The sequence below is a fragment of the Solea solea genome, chromosome 18 (assembly GCF_958295425.1).
Source record: "Solea solea chromosome 18, fSolSol10.1, whole genome shotgun sequence".
NCBI classification, from domain to species: Eukaryota; Metazoa; Chordata; class Actinopteri; order Pleuronectiformes; family Soleidae; genus Solea; species Solea solea.
The window spans coordinates 20581211-20597227 of NC_081151.1; the positions used below are offsets into that span (position 1 = coordinate 20581211).

The 16017-nt window shown below is 44.7% G+C and overlaps 1 protein-coding gene across 5 annotated transcripts in view; it reads right to left on the reverse strand.

The window, feature by feature from the left end:
* The window catches only part of LOC131444765 (doublecortin domain-containing protein 2C), a 303607-nt gene that overhangs the window by 205816 nt on the left and 81774 nt on the right, over window positions 1–16017 (reverse strand). The window lies entirely within an intron of this gene.

The window sequence follows — 16017 nt, forward strand, 5'->3', positions numbered from 1 at the left end:
TGGTCCGGCCCACTTGAGATCAAATTGCGTTGTATGTGACCCCTGAACTGAAATGAGTTTGACACCCCTGCTCTAACCTGTTTGCAGCCGTTTCACTTTACAAATGTTGCCGTTGCCTCCGCCTGAGGAAGAGGAACACAGAGTCGTGAGACTTCATCAGAACTGTGTCGTCTCAACTCATTTAACAATGGTTTGAATGTAACAGACGTTTTTTATATTTAGAAGTTACCCACTGTAGATTTAGGAAGCCTAAACGTTACTTTTATACAGAGCTATGACATATTGAAGGGTGCTTTACTGTATAACAACCGTTTAAAAATTAAAAATTCAACATATTCTAAATTAAACCTGGATGTGGTTTCTGAACTTCTTCTTTTTTGGCTCCCATCATCTTACAAACAAGCATGTAGCGTGTAGTGACCCAGATATTTGTGTTTGTTAACAGCTCCAACAAATAGGGATTCACACAATCCAAAAAGAACATGTTTTCTTTCAAACCCCCTCAGATTCACCCAGTATCCCTTAAGAAGTAGCTCCAACAAGCTCCATACAGTACTACTCTGATTATACACTTAATGCTTCAGTCGTAATAATCTAATAATAACACATTTTCTACAACATTACAGCAGGTAACTTGAGTTTGGTTTGTATATCATCGTTTATCATTGTAGGAGGAATTCATTAGAAGGACTAAAGCTGCATATGATAAACAAGTGTGTATGTGCACGGGCACACAGACAGACCCACATATGCAGGTGCAGAAGCACATGCCACACACACACAACTACTTTGTCTGGAGATGTAGTGGAGACCATTGTCACCGTCTTTACAACAAAAAAAAAAAACAGTGAGAGAAACACTAAAATAATGTCTGGAACGGGCAGGAAGACTCCGGGGCATCATGAATAAATAACAACACTCCAAAAGCAAGCATTCCTTTGTATATACTGTTGTATTTGTTGATGCTGGCAGAAACACAAGTGTGTGGGTGCAGAGCCCGGGCGAGCCAGCGAGGGGAATAAATAAATAAATAAATAAAGAAGTAACATGCTGAAAAAGTGCAAGCTGTTGTCAAGTCTGTGTGACAAGCAGCGGTGTCCGGTGAGTAACGTTATCACAGCGCTGCACGTTTAGGCCCGTTTCTTCCTGACTTTGGTTGCCTGGATTTAGTTCATGATTTGACTGCATGTGCCGCGTGGAACATGTAAAACAATACATTTGATCACCTTGACAGCAAGAGCTCTCGCACCTGTCAGAAAGACAGGAAATCTTTCACTGTTTTGATAAATTATAGTGTGGTTATAAATAAATAAATGTACAAGACTGATGATGTGGAATAAATCCAATTTACCATGCAGAAAAAGAATCAATACATTAACCTGGAATCCCACGCCGGAGCACCTTTAGTCAACGGTACAGTATGTGCTTGTTGAATTTAATTGCAACAGTGTTGGATGCGGGAGCCGCGGTCCGACAATTGATAGTAGCCATTAGCGGATGATTAGGTGGACAGGGATGAACTCCGCTACATTGATTTGTCTGGCTTGCGTTTCCGACTTTGGCGAGAGAATAAATAAATTCACCTGCGAATCTATAATGCATGACTACGTTCATAATTTCCACCAGAGAGTCTGCTTTCCACCGAGCACACAGAGAATCTGGCAGCCGTCGAAGTCGGCAGTCCACTGTGTTTGTGTGTCTGCTTTGGGCCAAATTCTTAGTGTTTACTCAGCCAAACGCCGCATTATGAAAATGTATCACTGTGAAGATTTACAATGAGTGTGAGAATGTGCGGCGGGAAAACCGCAGGCTCCTCTTCATACGGCCTCGACAACAACTCCGACTCCTTCTTTTATCATTTCCAATTATTGAAAATGAATTGTCGTGCGAGCCATTTGAACCACAGAGCCTCTTTCATGCTTAAAATGAGGTTCGTTCCCCCCGTGGATCTGTTAACAAATGACAAATTGCACGGGAGCAGCACTAACTTTTCACATGTTACCTCACCATATCAACATGGCTGCTTTCCCTCAAACCCCCAGCGTTTGTTCTCACACACGAGGTCTCCATCAGAGGGAGAAACCGGTCTACGGGAAAGTCCAACGCCGACTGCACAAGGTGCCCGGATTACACCCCGCGCTCACCTTCAAATTCCCGACATTGAACTCAACGGTGATCAGAGGGTTGAGGTTGTTTGTTCATGTTCTAGGGCACATGAGTAGGTGGTAATCAAATAAAGGCGAGCTGAGCGCGCGGCGTCCTCAAACCTAATTTGGCTGCCTGCAGCTTTGACCCCGGCTGACCTTTGACATTCCCGGCCTGACTGGCAAAGGTACCGAATCATTTATTTACTTTGTCGAGACGTAAACCAGACAAGGGGATTTCTGTCTAATGGCAAGAATCTTTGGAACTCACAACACAAATAAAGGCCAGATTGAAATGTAAACAGCTTAGCTATCTGATAGATGAGCCTGCAATAACAGTCTGGTCCTTTGGCGTAATAATCAGTATTGATTCCCGAGCAGCCGCTTCACCTATTAAAACATTCATTTTGTCACTTTGTTGATTATTTCCACTGAGTCTGATCAACTCGTCGATAATTCGGACAATAACCTGCAGTGGCAGCGAATGCTCGTCGATAAGAGCGGAGAAAGCGGAGTCTGTGGGGGCTGGCATGCATATCAATATCTGAGCTTTTTCCTCTCAAAGATTCATAAAAGACAAGAGGAGAGGGCAGAACCTGAGAGAGCACTTTTGGCAGAAATTAATGGCAAAAAAGCAGCAGGTTTCTCTCCCTCTCTCTCGCTTTCTCTCTGTGTCTTTATAGCTTCTTTGCCTTTGCTAGTTCCTAACCATGTCTCCAGAGGATTATGCAACAGTGGCTCGCCACACATCCTGGGTTGTGCTTGTGGAGCTCCATTTACTCTTTACACAAACTCTCAGGGCACACCCGACATTAAAAACTAGTTTTCTTGGAGTTAACAGTGCCACTGTACAGGCAATTCATCTCCGAGCCCCTCCACGTCTCCCGCTGAGCTCTCTGCTTTTTCAACAGTCGGGAGATAGCATATCCACATGTGCTGCTCAACTGCTGCTCCCCGAAATAGACCCCGTCGCTGGGCCTCCAAACATTTGGCTGTTTCCTTCCTCCCATCTTGTCCACGCCTGTTAGCGGGTTACAGCTGTTCCTCTTGCTGACCACAGTTTCCATTGCTCATCACTGTTTAACTCCCAGACCCCTTCTGGAGTCCATTACCAAGGCTAACTTCCCCAGATTTATCACCGCCATGACCTGCAGGAGCCAAAACAACAGCGGTGTGAATGCGCTCAGCGCTGAACGGGCTGCTGTGATCCAACACAAAGTATTTAAAGTCCAACAAACGCAATGAAACGGGAACCTTTATGTATTCAAAGTGTTCCAAGGATGTCGTCCTTTTCTGTGCAATGCATCAATGTCTAGACAGCGTTGCATGTGAGACAGAAAAAGTGCGCCGCAGCACTTGAGGAACTGCAGCGAGGATGTCTTTGATTGAGACTGTGCTCCGAGTGAGCGAACGATGGGACCGCAGCCATTTATTTCTTTTAACTCTATCCACGGTTATTTCCATCGACATTTAAGAGCCACACTGTTTGAAACTGACACCAGTTTGCGAATGGAGAGGAAATGTGCTCCCCTCGCATAACCCCCCCCAAACGCAAGCCACTGAAGAGGATCTCTGCTGTTGTCAGTCACATCACAGTACGGTTATTGAAATGATAGGAACTCAAACCATATTGCCATACTGCAACGGGCTCATCAGCACTTTACGAGTCCTGTTTTGGCTCCGGTTTTAGTATTCACAGCACAAAAAAACACAAATCTATCCTCTATAAGTCATGCATACTGGATGAGGTGCCGCTGACGGTCAATAGATTTGCCACCGCGACCTACACTACTGTCTCTGTTTGTTTCCATTACAAAGCAATTCTTATCATGCATAATGCATCCCTTAAAAATCGCTCGGCCGTTAATTTGTCAAAAAGTAAAAAGAAAAGAGGGATTTGAGAGGAAATTCACACAGCTAGATTATGCATCCTTGAAAAAAAGCTTAAGGGATAGGCAACGAGTCTCGAGATGCGGCGCTACAGTATTTTTGTTTCACAATGATAGGCTTATTAATCACAGTAATGAATCACGCGGCTGTTTGCAGAGGAATAGAATCAGGGGTAAACAAATGCAGATGATAAGCCGGGGACAAGGGCCTCTCAGACTAAATAGAAAGAAAACAATGCAGAGCAACTGAGGTTACTTCACACCGTGAGCCTGAAAAACCCAGCATTTCAATTTATGTCTCCGTTTGCTCCGTCGTAACCGCCGCGCTTGTTTGTTTGTTTGTTTGTTTGTTCACTTATTTATTTGATGACTTGCTTTATAATATGGTAAAAAGCGAGTTGTGCATTGTAAGTAATTACACTCTAATTGATGAGCTTACAAACATGTAAATTATGCAGCGGTGGAGTGTGTTGTATAATTACAAACTCCAGCTGCCACACTCCCGTACAGGAGTCATAAATTAAGCACACGGAAATTTGAATAACTGAGATTGGGGCAATTTTTTTGCATGGTACATCGCGGCGGTGAAACTCCATGTGGTCCCCATAAGCCGAGGTGTCCCTTAGCCGACACAGTGCTCACCTTTACAGGGTGCAGAAAACATCTTGTCCGGCGCGGTTTAGCTGACGGAGCATGTGGTCGACACAGGTTAGAAGTTAAACTCCCAGCAGGGTCACAAAAATGCACTCGCATTACTTTAAGATCCTTGGGGTAAAACCGTCTGCGAAACAGCACGCAGGGCCCATTTCTTTTTACTGGTTTTACCTACTGCACAAGCATGGTGTTTAGATTTCTCTTCTCTTTTTCTCTGAGCACAAATGATGTCTGCACCTGTGCGGTTGTTTTTAATAATCTGCTGTCATATCTTACCATTAAAACCTCCTCATCCGGCCAAGTTTAAAGAGGCCATGCAATTATTGAAGCAATTCGTCATGTTTCGGTTTTCGAGTACATTTTGCAACCTTGCTTCCAAAATAAGGGCCAGGCAAACTTTACAGATGCGTGATTATAACCCCGCCATCAGGAGACATCAGTGCAGGTGACAAGTCGAAGAGACCTCACGCTATTGGTTAGTCACACCGTCCTCGTCTTCCTCTGTACTCCTGAATGTAATTACAGTATTTAATCTTCCGATTCTTCCTGCCACCCCTCTGCCTCCCTTATTAGCCCCTCCTTTGCCCACCTGAGATTTTTGTCTCCTTCCTCTCCAATTTTTTCCTTTTTCCGTGGTAGCAAAGCAGTCCAATCAGAGTTGCCATTGTTTATTGTGATAAGTTGGGATAATGAACAAATGACCTGCCACCTGGAGCACTTAGAGCCCGGTGTTAAACTCAGGTTATAAAAACCTCTTCCAGCTCTATTGATTTACTGGCAACATTTGATTGTACCCACGGGGCAGTGGGCCTGCAAGGCTGCACAGAGCTCTTACTGTTTTACAGTCCTTATTACACCAAACAAATAAATCTCCTGACCATTAATTCACTGCCGGTGCCCTCACTCTCCGGAGTGATAGGCCAAAAAAATAAAAAAATCGGAGCAGATTCAAGCTGCTTGGCAGAGCCGGGCAGATAACGTGGTAGGAAGAGGCAACATTTCATTTCCACGCGGCCCGTTCTATATTGGATTAACAGACCACAGACCTCTTTCAGAGTTCCTGGACAATTTTATGATCTCTCAGGACACAAACACGAGGAAATGATTTGTGTTGGGCTATCCTGTTGTTTGGTTTTTAGGTTTTTTTCCCCCCTATCAAACATGGTTATTATTTCTATATCCTGGTTGTCCTTTGAGTCCGCTTCTCCCTTAGGAAAACAGGCGAAACACGGCACAGTCACAGTTAACCAAAAGTCAAACGCAGGCAGAGTCAGACTCGTCTGATTTTAACAACAGAAGGCAATTGTAAACACTCAGGGGGCCTGACAACACGGAACAGAGAGGAGTGTTGCGCTCGTCCCAGCGCTGAAGGCAAAATCAGACATGCATCCAGTCCAGATGGTAAGTCGAGAATGAGACAACCTGCTCGTAAAACATTAATAAAGGGGCTTTCCAGTGAAATCCGTACCACCAATTAACGACTTTAAACCTCAGAGTTTGTTGGAATAAGCAGGTTGACGAGGATCTTGCCTCATCCGCTCCGAAAAGGAACGACGTAGCCCGTTAATGCTGCCGTACAATGGGTGGTGTTGATTATTTACGGGAACAGACGTGTTTTTGCAACTTCACACACACACACAGGTCATGCACCCCAGTGCACCCCCTCTAGATGTCAACATTACAGTGTACAGTACGCTGCCTGGGATGACGGATAAATTGCCTGCTACTTCTACAAGATGAAAGATGCACTGATTAGTTTTTGCCAATGTGTTTACCAAAGTTTGAATCACTACCATACCCGCTGATTGTCGACGTAGGTTCAAATATACTTTCCATCCTGCCCCGCGAGTTTCCCCTGTGGAAACTGATGTATAATTGTCCGCACATGTGCAACATCTGCACATTCTGTTCCCGAGCTTCACTCACAGAACACGCAACACACACACACACACACACACACACGCCGAGAAAAGCACACTCATGTGAAGAATCCTCAGGGTGATGTCACCTTTCGATAGAAGAGAAAAAGCTGCTGAAGTTGAGGATTGGCTCGGATGGAATTGCTTGGTTTACACACACATACAAAAAAACACACACTTGAGTAAACACATTTGTAACACATTCACAAACACACATGCGTGCATTTCCACCCTACGCTGAGAAGTCATTATTGGGTTCTGATGTCTTCATCATCCAACAAGGACACTGCTGCAGGAGGAAGACGCCTGCCTGCTTATCATGCGGGACTCAGGAGCCGCGGCATGAAGGTGGCTTTGAACACTTAAGCTCTACAGGATACACATCGGCTGCAGTCCCCGGGAATGTGGGCTCACAGATACCTGTGACACCAGTTGAAGGATAAATCCTTCCTCCCTCATGGCCAAACAGGGCATGTAAATATTCATGCAGTTATGATCAGTTAGGCTTCAATGCAAACATTTAGAGACAGCAAAAACATCATCATCATCAGGCAAACCTCTCAGAAACTCCACACTCCAGATCAAAGTAGGTCTTCCACCTCCACTGCGCAGCACCTTGGGATTGTTGCCATTACGATGTGCTTAGACAGGACCACCAGACACCTAACCAGCTAATCTGCAGCACACTCTGCTAATCTGACAGGTCACGTTGAATAATGAATATGTACATTATCACAGGGGGAGGCCTCGCTGGGGACACACTGGATCACTTTCCATGTGGTAGGTGGACATGACATGCCTGTTATCGGGGAGATTTCTAATTAGTTCATTCATAGGTGAGGGTACATTTAGCGGGCCACGCGTGCATGATCGTGACAAGCGATCTTGATTGAGACTTTGCGGCACTTTTGAATGAACTACTAATGATGATTTCAATTAGAGGAGGGTGGCGAGTACAGTGCTCATACTTCTGTTTTTAAAGATGACCTCTGATCAGTTAACGTGTGTATTTTAACCCTTTTACACCTCAGACTCAGCCTTTTTTTTTTTGCTTATTTTAACCATAAAAAGGGACAGAAAATGTGTGTTTACTTTTAGTATTGGCAGTTATTTACAATGTACTGCATGTTAAAATAGTGTAGTAACAATTTAAAAAACTAAATTTGAAATTTGAACAGTGTAAAACATATTTAAAATAGTATTTGTTTGAATTTTTGTCTCAATGTCCAAAAACAGGCCAAAACAGGCGTTTTTCCCCACTTTTTTCCCCCCTCTGATTTACCGGCTTCCTGCAAGAGCATGAGTGAGTAACATATTAACCACACGTGGGATTTGACGTGCAACAATGAGGTCAGCGATGTAAATTAAATACAAATCTTATTGTCTATTTGGGTTTCTCTTCACAAGCTCGGCCTGAAAACATTCCATACACAATATAACATGAATGCCCGTTTGTAAAGCTCATACTGAACGTCAGACAACAAAGTGTTGACACCCAGGACCTATTTTCATACATTTCTTTTCAACATTGTGCCCCCTTCCCCCCCAGATTGGCCCCAAATTCATTCCATTTCCTTCTGGGAGTATAGGCCCTGGCTTTACCTTTCAACCACAACAAGCTACCTGTCACAGCACAGAACACACACACACACACACACACAGGCCCCAGAGCATGGTGCAAGAGGCATGTGACATCTGTTCTCTCTCCGGTGGGCTCCTCATGTCCTAGACCCCATCCACATCGTTTTTTGAACACCTGGGAGGGAGGGAGGGAGGGTGTATGACAAGGGTACATAGTAGAGAAAAAAGGGGATGAAAGGGTGATTGTGTGTGTGTATCTGTGTGTTTGCTAGATGGAGGAAGGTGGAGATATAAAGAGAGAACAGTCAACCATGACATCAGTCAAGACTGCCTCCTCCCTTCCTCCCACCACCAGTAACTTTCCCCTCGATGACCTTGACCTGAGTTTGGTGATTTTTGACAGCACAGGTCCTTGTTGACAGCAGCTGTGTCTACACGCTGTGCCAGATGCACAGAACAGCTATAGAGGAGAAGAAATCAAAAGGGTGGAGTGACATAACGTGCTGCACTGTACAAGCACACAGAAGAATGGGGGGGGGGGTGCAATCCAGTGACCTCGGTCTTCGGATATGTTTTAAAACGGGACGCTTTGCAGACCTTTGCAAGTTAGCGGTCGGAGAATCAGGGGCTAGAATCAAGCTCGAAACACCAGAGCATGGAAAGTAAACGCACACTCCCAAATAACTACTGTGGCAGTGTCCTTGAGCAACATAACTGCTTGAGTCATACTGCTTAGCAGCAACAGTAACCATTACGGCTGGCCACAGAAGCCAGGACAGAATTGCCTGAAGCTGCAGTTTCAGTAATGGCTAGTAGAGAGTGGCTCCAAGACAACGCTATTAGTCTGCTCTAAAACAGGGGAAACTGTAGAAATATAAAGTAAATACAAGAGTATTTCAAAGTTAGGGTCTCTAAAGTAATTGTGTGTGCCGGGGACAGCTGTGAAAGTTACAGTTCCAAACCCTCAGAGCGCCGAGACAACTATAGATGTTTTCACTCACTCAACATTTTCAGTTGCCCTGGTTCCATTTCTGACTGTTATTCAAGCACATTAGTGCAGTAAATGGCACGTTTCTGGTCTTGATTGTGACCCAAAGCTGCTTTTCATACAGCTCATCTAGCGTTTTCTATCACTCATCTTTCATACCCATTCACACGCTGCCGGCACAGCCGTCGGGAGCAACGCGGGGGTTAAGTGTCTTGCCCAAGGACACATCGGCATGCAGACTCGCTCGACCACTGAGCTGCCGTCGCCCCCTGACATTCAAGCTCTACAAGTCTTTGTGTCAAAATGAATCAGAACGACGCGGCCGTATTTAAGCGAAACGTTCATACCAACAGCAGCACTCTTAAAGCTGAGCCCACAGCAGAGAACGTTCAAACCAAAACAATGAGGTGAAAGTTGCAATAAAACACAGCTGAGGAGACGGGGCTGTCATCACGACACGCAGTCGTTTGATTCTAGCTGCCTGAACCGAGTGAATCATTACACGAGATCATCACTGTCTTTAAATGTAGTTGAATGTAGCTCTGTAGTCACATGTCACACTTCCGCGGCGTGGGACGTGTCGAAGCGGCCCCCGAAGCGGAGCCTGCGTCTGTTTAGCACATTGACTCGGCAGGGTCACGGGTTCGTTAGCTCGGGCTCGGCTCCCGAACAGCCTTTTCAAATCATTAAATAATGAAGTGGGTGCCATTCAAATATAAATGCATCCACAAGTCAGGATCCTTTCATGTTTCAAACCATAAATACTCTTGGATTTTCCTCAGTGCCCATATACCTCTCAAAGCCCTGTCCAACATCTGTTACCGCCACCCCCCCCCCTTAAAAAGTCGCTGAGCCATCACTGTGGCTGCAGATCTAACTGCTTTATAATACATGTGATACAAGGCAGTGACGCTTAGTTTTTCTTAATTTGCTAATTGATTACTGCCTAATCTGTCAAAGATCTTGGCTCGGAGCCCTCGTGACTAAATGTACTGTGATTGTGTTTGAAGGAACTAAACACACACACACACACACACATACACAAGCGTACAGTGAGATAAGCAAACCCGCAGATGCAAATCTCTTGATACTTTCCTGATTACGGTGAGTGCAGCCACCACTGACCTTGGCACACATATCCATCGCTCTGTCTCAGGAGTGGCCCCTGGCCTGCAGCTTATTGGGGGGCCTGGAGGCAGCTTCCCATCTCAGGCAGGCCCCTAATCTGGGAGGCAAATGATAAGGCTGAGGTTTACAGGAGGGGCTTTGCACACTCACCAAAATTTGCATTTAAAGGCCCTCAAGTAATCTTTAGGCTTATTTAAATCTCAGCAAGACACTAGAAGAAGATATGGAGGAGGGGGGGGGGATTCTGCAGATCCTCCTTCAGTGCTTCTTCCCCATGGTAGACAAAATCCCCACCATAAATAAGCAAGGATGTGGATTGTGTTGCTGTTCTCACAGCAGGCCTGTGTCTGTATTATCAATGGTGTTTAATTGACGGATAATTGTTTTTGCTTGCATCCAAAAAAGGAAAAAAAAAAAAAAACCCACAGGGGACAAAAAAAAATGCTTCAACTCTCAATGTAAAGCTGTTTGTGGAAAGTACAGAGCTGGAGCTGGTGGAGCAAGAACAGAATGTGGTTCTCTTTCATGATTTGGTTGTGTGGTCATTTTATACGAGTCAGCACTTTTACACGACGTTAGAAAAAAGTCAATATTTTCTTGGATTGACTAAGGCCCTGTCAACTTAGAGGATTTAATATTTTGAAGTTAATGGCACAAAATGACGCTTGACGTGCAAATGACATCATAACTCAACCAGGAGAGGCCTCATACCAACAAGCTGAAAGGCGGCATATTCACAAAACCGCTTCCCCACTAGTGTTTGTATACAAGGACAAGGACAGTGGGGAACATATCTATACTTAACTGTCTGTGACAATGTACTGATTGGGTATGAATGTATTGTTCTTCATTCACATGAATAGAATATGCTGGACCTCTTTTTTATTTTAAAGCCTCCTTTAAATTCAACATTGCTTCTGTGATGTTTATTCTCCGGTCGCCAGTCAGAACTATTTATTCAATGAAAAGCCAAATATGGAAACAATAAAAAAAAAACACCAAAACAGTCATTGGCTCACCACGCCACTACAATATATTCTGCTCCAGATTTTGTTAAAGTGTGTGTGCATAATTTTGCACACACTGTGCTGCAGCGACTGTTTTGCTGTCAGCACATTCACTAGTTTACTAGAATCACGTCCTGCACTATGTATACCATAACAGCACAATGCTTCTGCTCAGCCAATTCGCGTCAACGTCAGGGGGGTTATTTTCAGTGTGGGACTGTACGTTGCTTACTACACATCCAGAAGGGATTTGAAAGATTAATCCTCACCTTTCCAACTGAATGTATGTAATTTGGTTTGACAAACACCAGCCCTACAGGGACGTTTTCTTCATTAATACTTGACAATGTGTCTTACGTCTCAGGCCTGAGGAGATGTAGCGGTGTGACGGACGAGAGCATTAAAGTGACCCAGATTCAATCTTCTTTCTTTACTTGCAAGCTTTTAACACCGAGTAGAGCACCTGTGATGCAAAATTCAGTTGAGAGAGCAACACAGACCGGGTGTGCAAAAAAAAAGTGGTGTTGTTTTGAACATAACATGGTACCAACTGCATGGGCAGTCCATGGACAAGAGGATAGGAATTTGGCTTGCAACCAGAGGGTTGTCAGTATAAAAGGAAGTACTAAAGTACCATTACTACCGCTAATGGAAAAGCAAATTAACTGTGCCGGGCCGGGGTGAGTCGAGTCGAGCTAGTGGAAACTTAGCCATTGCCCTGGGATAAGATTTAACCCACATGAGTATCAATGTTCAGTGTAATGAACAAAACAACATACTTGCTGCTATTCTAACTCGTAGAAATCCGAGGAGAGACGCAAGGAAACCGAGACAGAGGCCCCCGCCCTCTATCTCTGAAACTAACCATTAGCTTGGCTTCCCAGTCACACTATGGAGAACCCGCTCATTCTTCCATGCCACAGCCACTTCCTGCCGGCTCCAAACAATGCAGACTCCATTTGGGCCGCCGTAATGGCTGACTGCTTGACATAACCCTTGTCACTGAGAGCCACGATAGGTGACACTTGACAGATGTGTAATTGCTGGAAGAGCTCACTGACAGGTGGATGAGCTTAAAGACACCTGATATGCTTCTGAGACTGTTGACGCAGGGGGATTACACCTCTAAGCAGCACCGGCTCCCCTGAGTGTTTTTTTTTTTTTTTCTGTGTATTTCTAGACGGGGAAAACATGTTGGGTAATTTATTCTAAAAGGAAATGGGTTTGATTCGTTTGAGTCAAGATGCGAGCCAAGTGTGACAGCGAGAAAGGTGAGGTCCTCTGCATTAAACCTGATTTAATACACGGAGATGTATATTCTCTGCAAGGTAACGTACAGGTTTTGAAATCATCCGAGCGGCCTTGTAAAGCCTGCACCGAGCCATGATAGCTTTCCCTCTCGGGTCAACGCAGGTTAGGTGGTACCAGGAGCCAGAGATAACACTCCGCCCTTATAAAAGACAGGAAGTGAGATAAACATTCACTCGTTGATTAGGGAGCCTGGGTGTGGGCTGCCATGTGGGAGGTGGTGTAGTCATAGGGGTGAAACGGTAGAATATGCATGGGGGGAGTGAGTGTGTGTGTGTGTGTGTGTGTGAGGGACTCAGGTTGTGTTTTATGTGTGAGACTGTTATGCAAATCAATGATCTCCTTCAGTGCAGAGCAGAACAGCACAATGCCTGCACACCTGTCCATCACTCAACATCTCCTGTTCCACCTCTTGAAGATGGGTGAGAGAGGGAAGAGAAAAAAAAAATCTCTTTGGCTCATAGTCACGGGGTTGAAAGCAGGGGAGGGGAGAGTGGAGGTGTGCTCAGAGGCCCAGACATTCACTTTTCTTTTCCCTTGCAGACAAGACCATGTTATTAGAACTGCAGTTACTAAATTGGGAGGAGGGAGACCGATGCTTTTGGACGTGACCTCAATTGCACCGGCGCACTATCTCAACCAAAGTCTCATCTCGCCGAGAAAGACAGGGGGAAGAGAAATTGACAATATCTTTTGTACCATCATGCATAGACCGTGTGTAGAGATTTAGTGATGATATGAGGAGGTGGTGGCTCGAGCTACGCCCCAGAAGCTCAGCTGAGTTCAATGGGGTATTTTCACTTATAATTGGGGTAGCTTTCATCTTGCCTGCCAAAAGGCGCAGCAAGCGAAGAAGAGCACCAAGAGGGAGCTATCACTTCCCCTATTTCCTGGCCCTAGACAAAGGCACCCAGGCAGGCAGCCTGCTGAAGATGATGTATTTCTGATCAAAGAGCCTGGAGTTGTCAGCAGCCTGGGTTAGCACAGCAACCTGATTGCTCCTGGATAGATGTGTCCCTTTGATCAGAGCAGACTCTGACTGGAGGCACTGTTTATGCAAAGACAAGATGGCAGAGCGAAATCCAACCAGTGCTATGTGGAAACAGGAGTTGGGACTGGGGGAAGGACGTTAGCTTCGGGACACGTTGGCTCGCACAATAATACGTGGACGATATCTGTTATAATTACCGCTAATGAGATAACACCGTGTGAAGCTTCTCTGCAACTTGTTGCGCTGATGCCTTTGTGCTGACAGCAAAACACCCCCTTACTTGTGTATCACTCTTGATGCACTGATTAAATCCTGTGTTTAATTACAACCACAAACATCTGATGGAAGGGTGAGATAATGTAATTTTCAGCAACTGGTATTTTGTTAGTCATACTATGCAAACATTTTTTTTTTACCCATAATGCAAATAACTGCTGGCTGCAAATTTATGTGGACTTAATTTTGTCATAATATATTGATGGGAATTCTTGTTCAAGATTAGTTCTACAACTGCGCTACAGAGAAATATTAATGGCACCGGTCGGCAGTATTGTACCTACAATTCCCACTGTGACTTTGGCCATGTTTTGACTGAAAGGAATGGTCTCCTTGGACAGGGCTACACGGCTTCAAACACTAACATGTCAAACACACTTGAGTTTAAAACGCTGGTTATAATGGTTTGGTGGAGGCGACACCAAACTTCCCAATTCAATGCAATTACGATCGCCCATAAATTCAGGGTTAGAGAAGCTTTTCCTGGAAACCGAACGCTATTACAACAGCATTGTTTACCTCATTTAAAAACTATTTTCAATGCGTAAACACCCATTTAATTAGCACTGTGTGAGGAGAACGTAACATTTATCTTGTTTTCCTCCGCCCGATTCTGCACTTTGGAGAAGTTCAGGTCAGAGCTTTCAGGGGACGTCAACCTTTTCTGTCATTTCTATCATGTTAAGCATTAAGAAGTTACAGCTCAGCACGCCTCTTGCTGAGAGAGCGAGAGAGAGACGTCAAAGTCAAGGTTAATTTGAGGATGCAAAATATTTTCCGCCTCAAGTTTTAAATTTCTTTTCGTAAAATTTATTGTGTTCCGTTTTTTGACAGGTGCTATTTAAAAGGGGGGTTTAGCGCGCACACGTACAGTTTAAGTCGGTGGAAAGAGGGCTGGGATGGTTATGTAAGCTGTGATTAACATATCTGACGGCTGCATTTGGGTCAAACAGTGATGGGTAATTCAGGTCATTTCTGACAGCTGATGAAAACAGAAATCATCATGGCGGGCGGTGGGCATAATTATGTATTTATGAGTGGAAGAGGACCTTGGGGGAAAGCATAAGAGACGAGCACGTACAGAGGAGTGCCTGAGTGCTGCTTTGCTACTGTAATGACAGCTCATTTCCCTGTGTGGATGTTTTTCTCAGCTCGGCACCAAGCTTTTGTTAGTCCCACCAGCTTACTGTACCTGCCAGCCAAGCCTTTTATGGACAATGAGGGAGGGTTAAGTGTTGTATTATTAAAGGATGAACGCTCTGTAGAGACCCCAGCTAAGGAAAGGGAACACATGTAGGTCTTACCCAAAGGGCCGTGCATGGCAGCTTGTTTATGTTGAGATAGACGGTACTGGGGTTTAGGCAGATTCAAAGATGCATTTGTTGTTGAATTACAGTCAATGGAGTCGAAGTGAACATACATGCATCATAACCCCTGCGACGTATAGGCAAAGCTGCTTCCCTGCATAATGTACAAAATGTATAAATGTATGTTTAATAATCCTTCATTGTTTTTTTTTTGTGTGCATGTAATGTATTGGAAATGTGCATTTGTAGGCATGAGTGCGAGAGAGAATAGACGGTGAACTACAGACGGAGGATGGAGAGTGCTGGATGCAAATAATCCTGGAGTTAAATCAAAGCCATCTTCAAATCAAACCCCCCATCGCTCTTCCCCTTCCTCTGTCAATCCGGTGTGACATTTGTGATATGGGCAACACTTTCAACCTATGGCTGCCGACTCCACTGGCCATGTAAAGTTTAATGAGCACCTTTTGTGCGGGGATATGAATAATGTATACATTACAGGGATTGAAAGTGCCTATGGTGCAGCTGTCTCCAGGATGGACGGAAGCCCTGGGAAGAACCAGCGGAAAAATTAAAAAGCCTCAGGGTAAAGAAGGAGCGAGATACAAAAGGCGAAAAGTTGAAGGCAGTCACATTAATTTGTCTGCGCCCATGTGCCACTTCCAATGCAGAATAGAAATCAGCAGCAGCAGCAGCAGAGAGCTTACCGCTCCCCCCTCCTCCCCACGATTCCTCTCTCTTCTGTTGCCCATCTATGTCAACCTGCTCCTCACATCAGGAACTGATCATGCAGTGACATGGAAAGGAAGGAGAATGTTTTCTTGG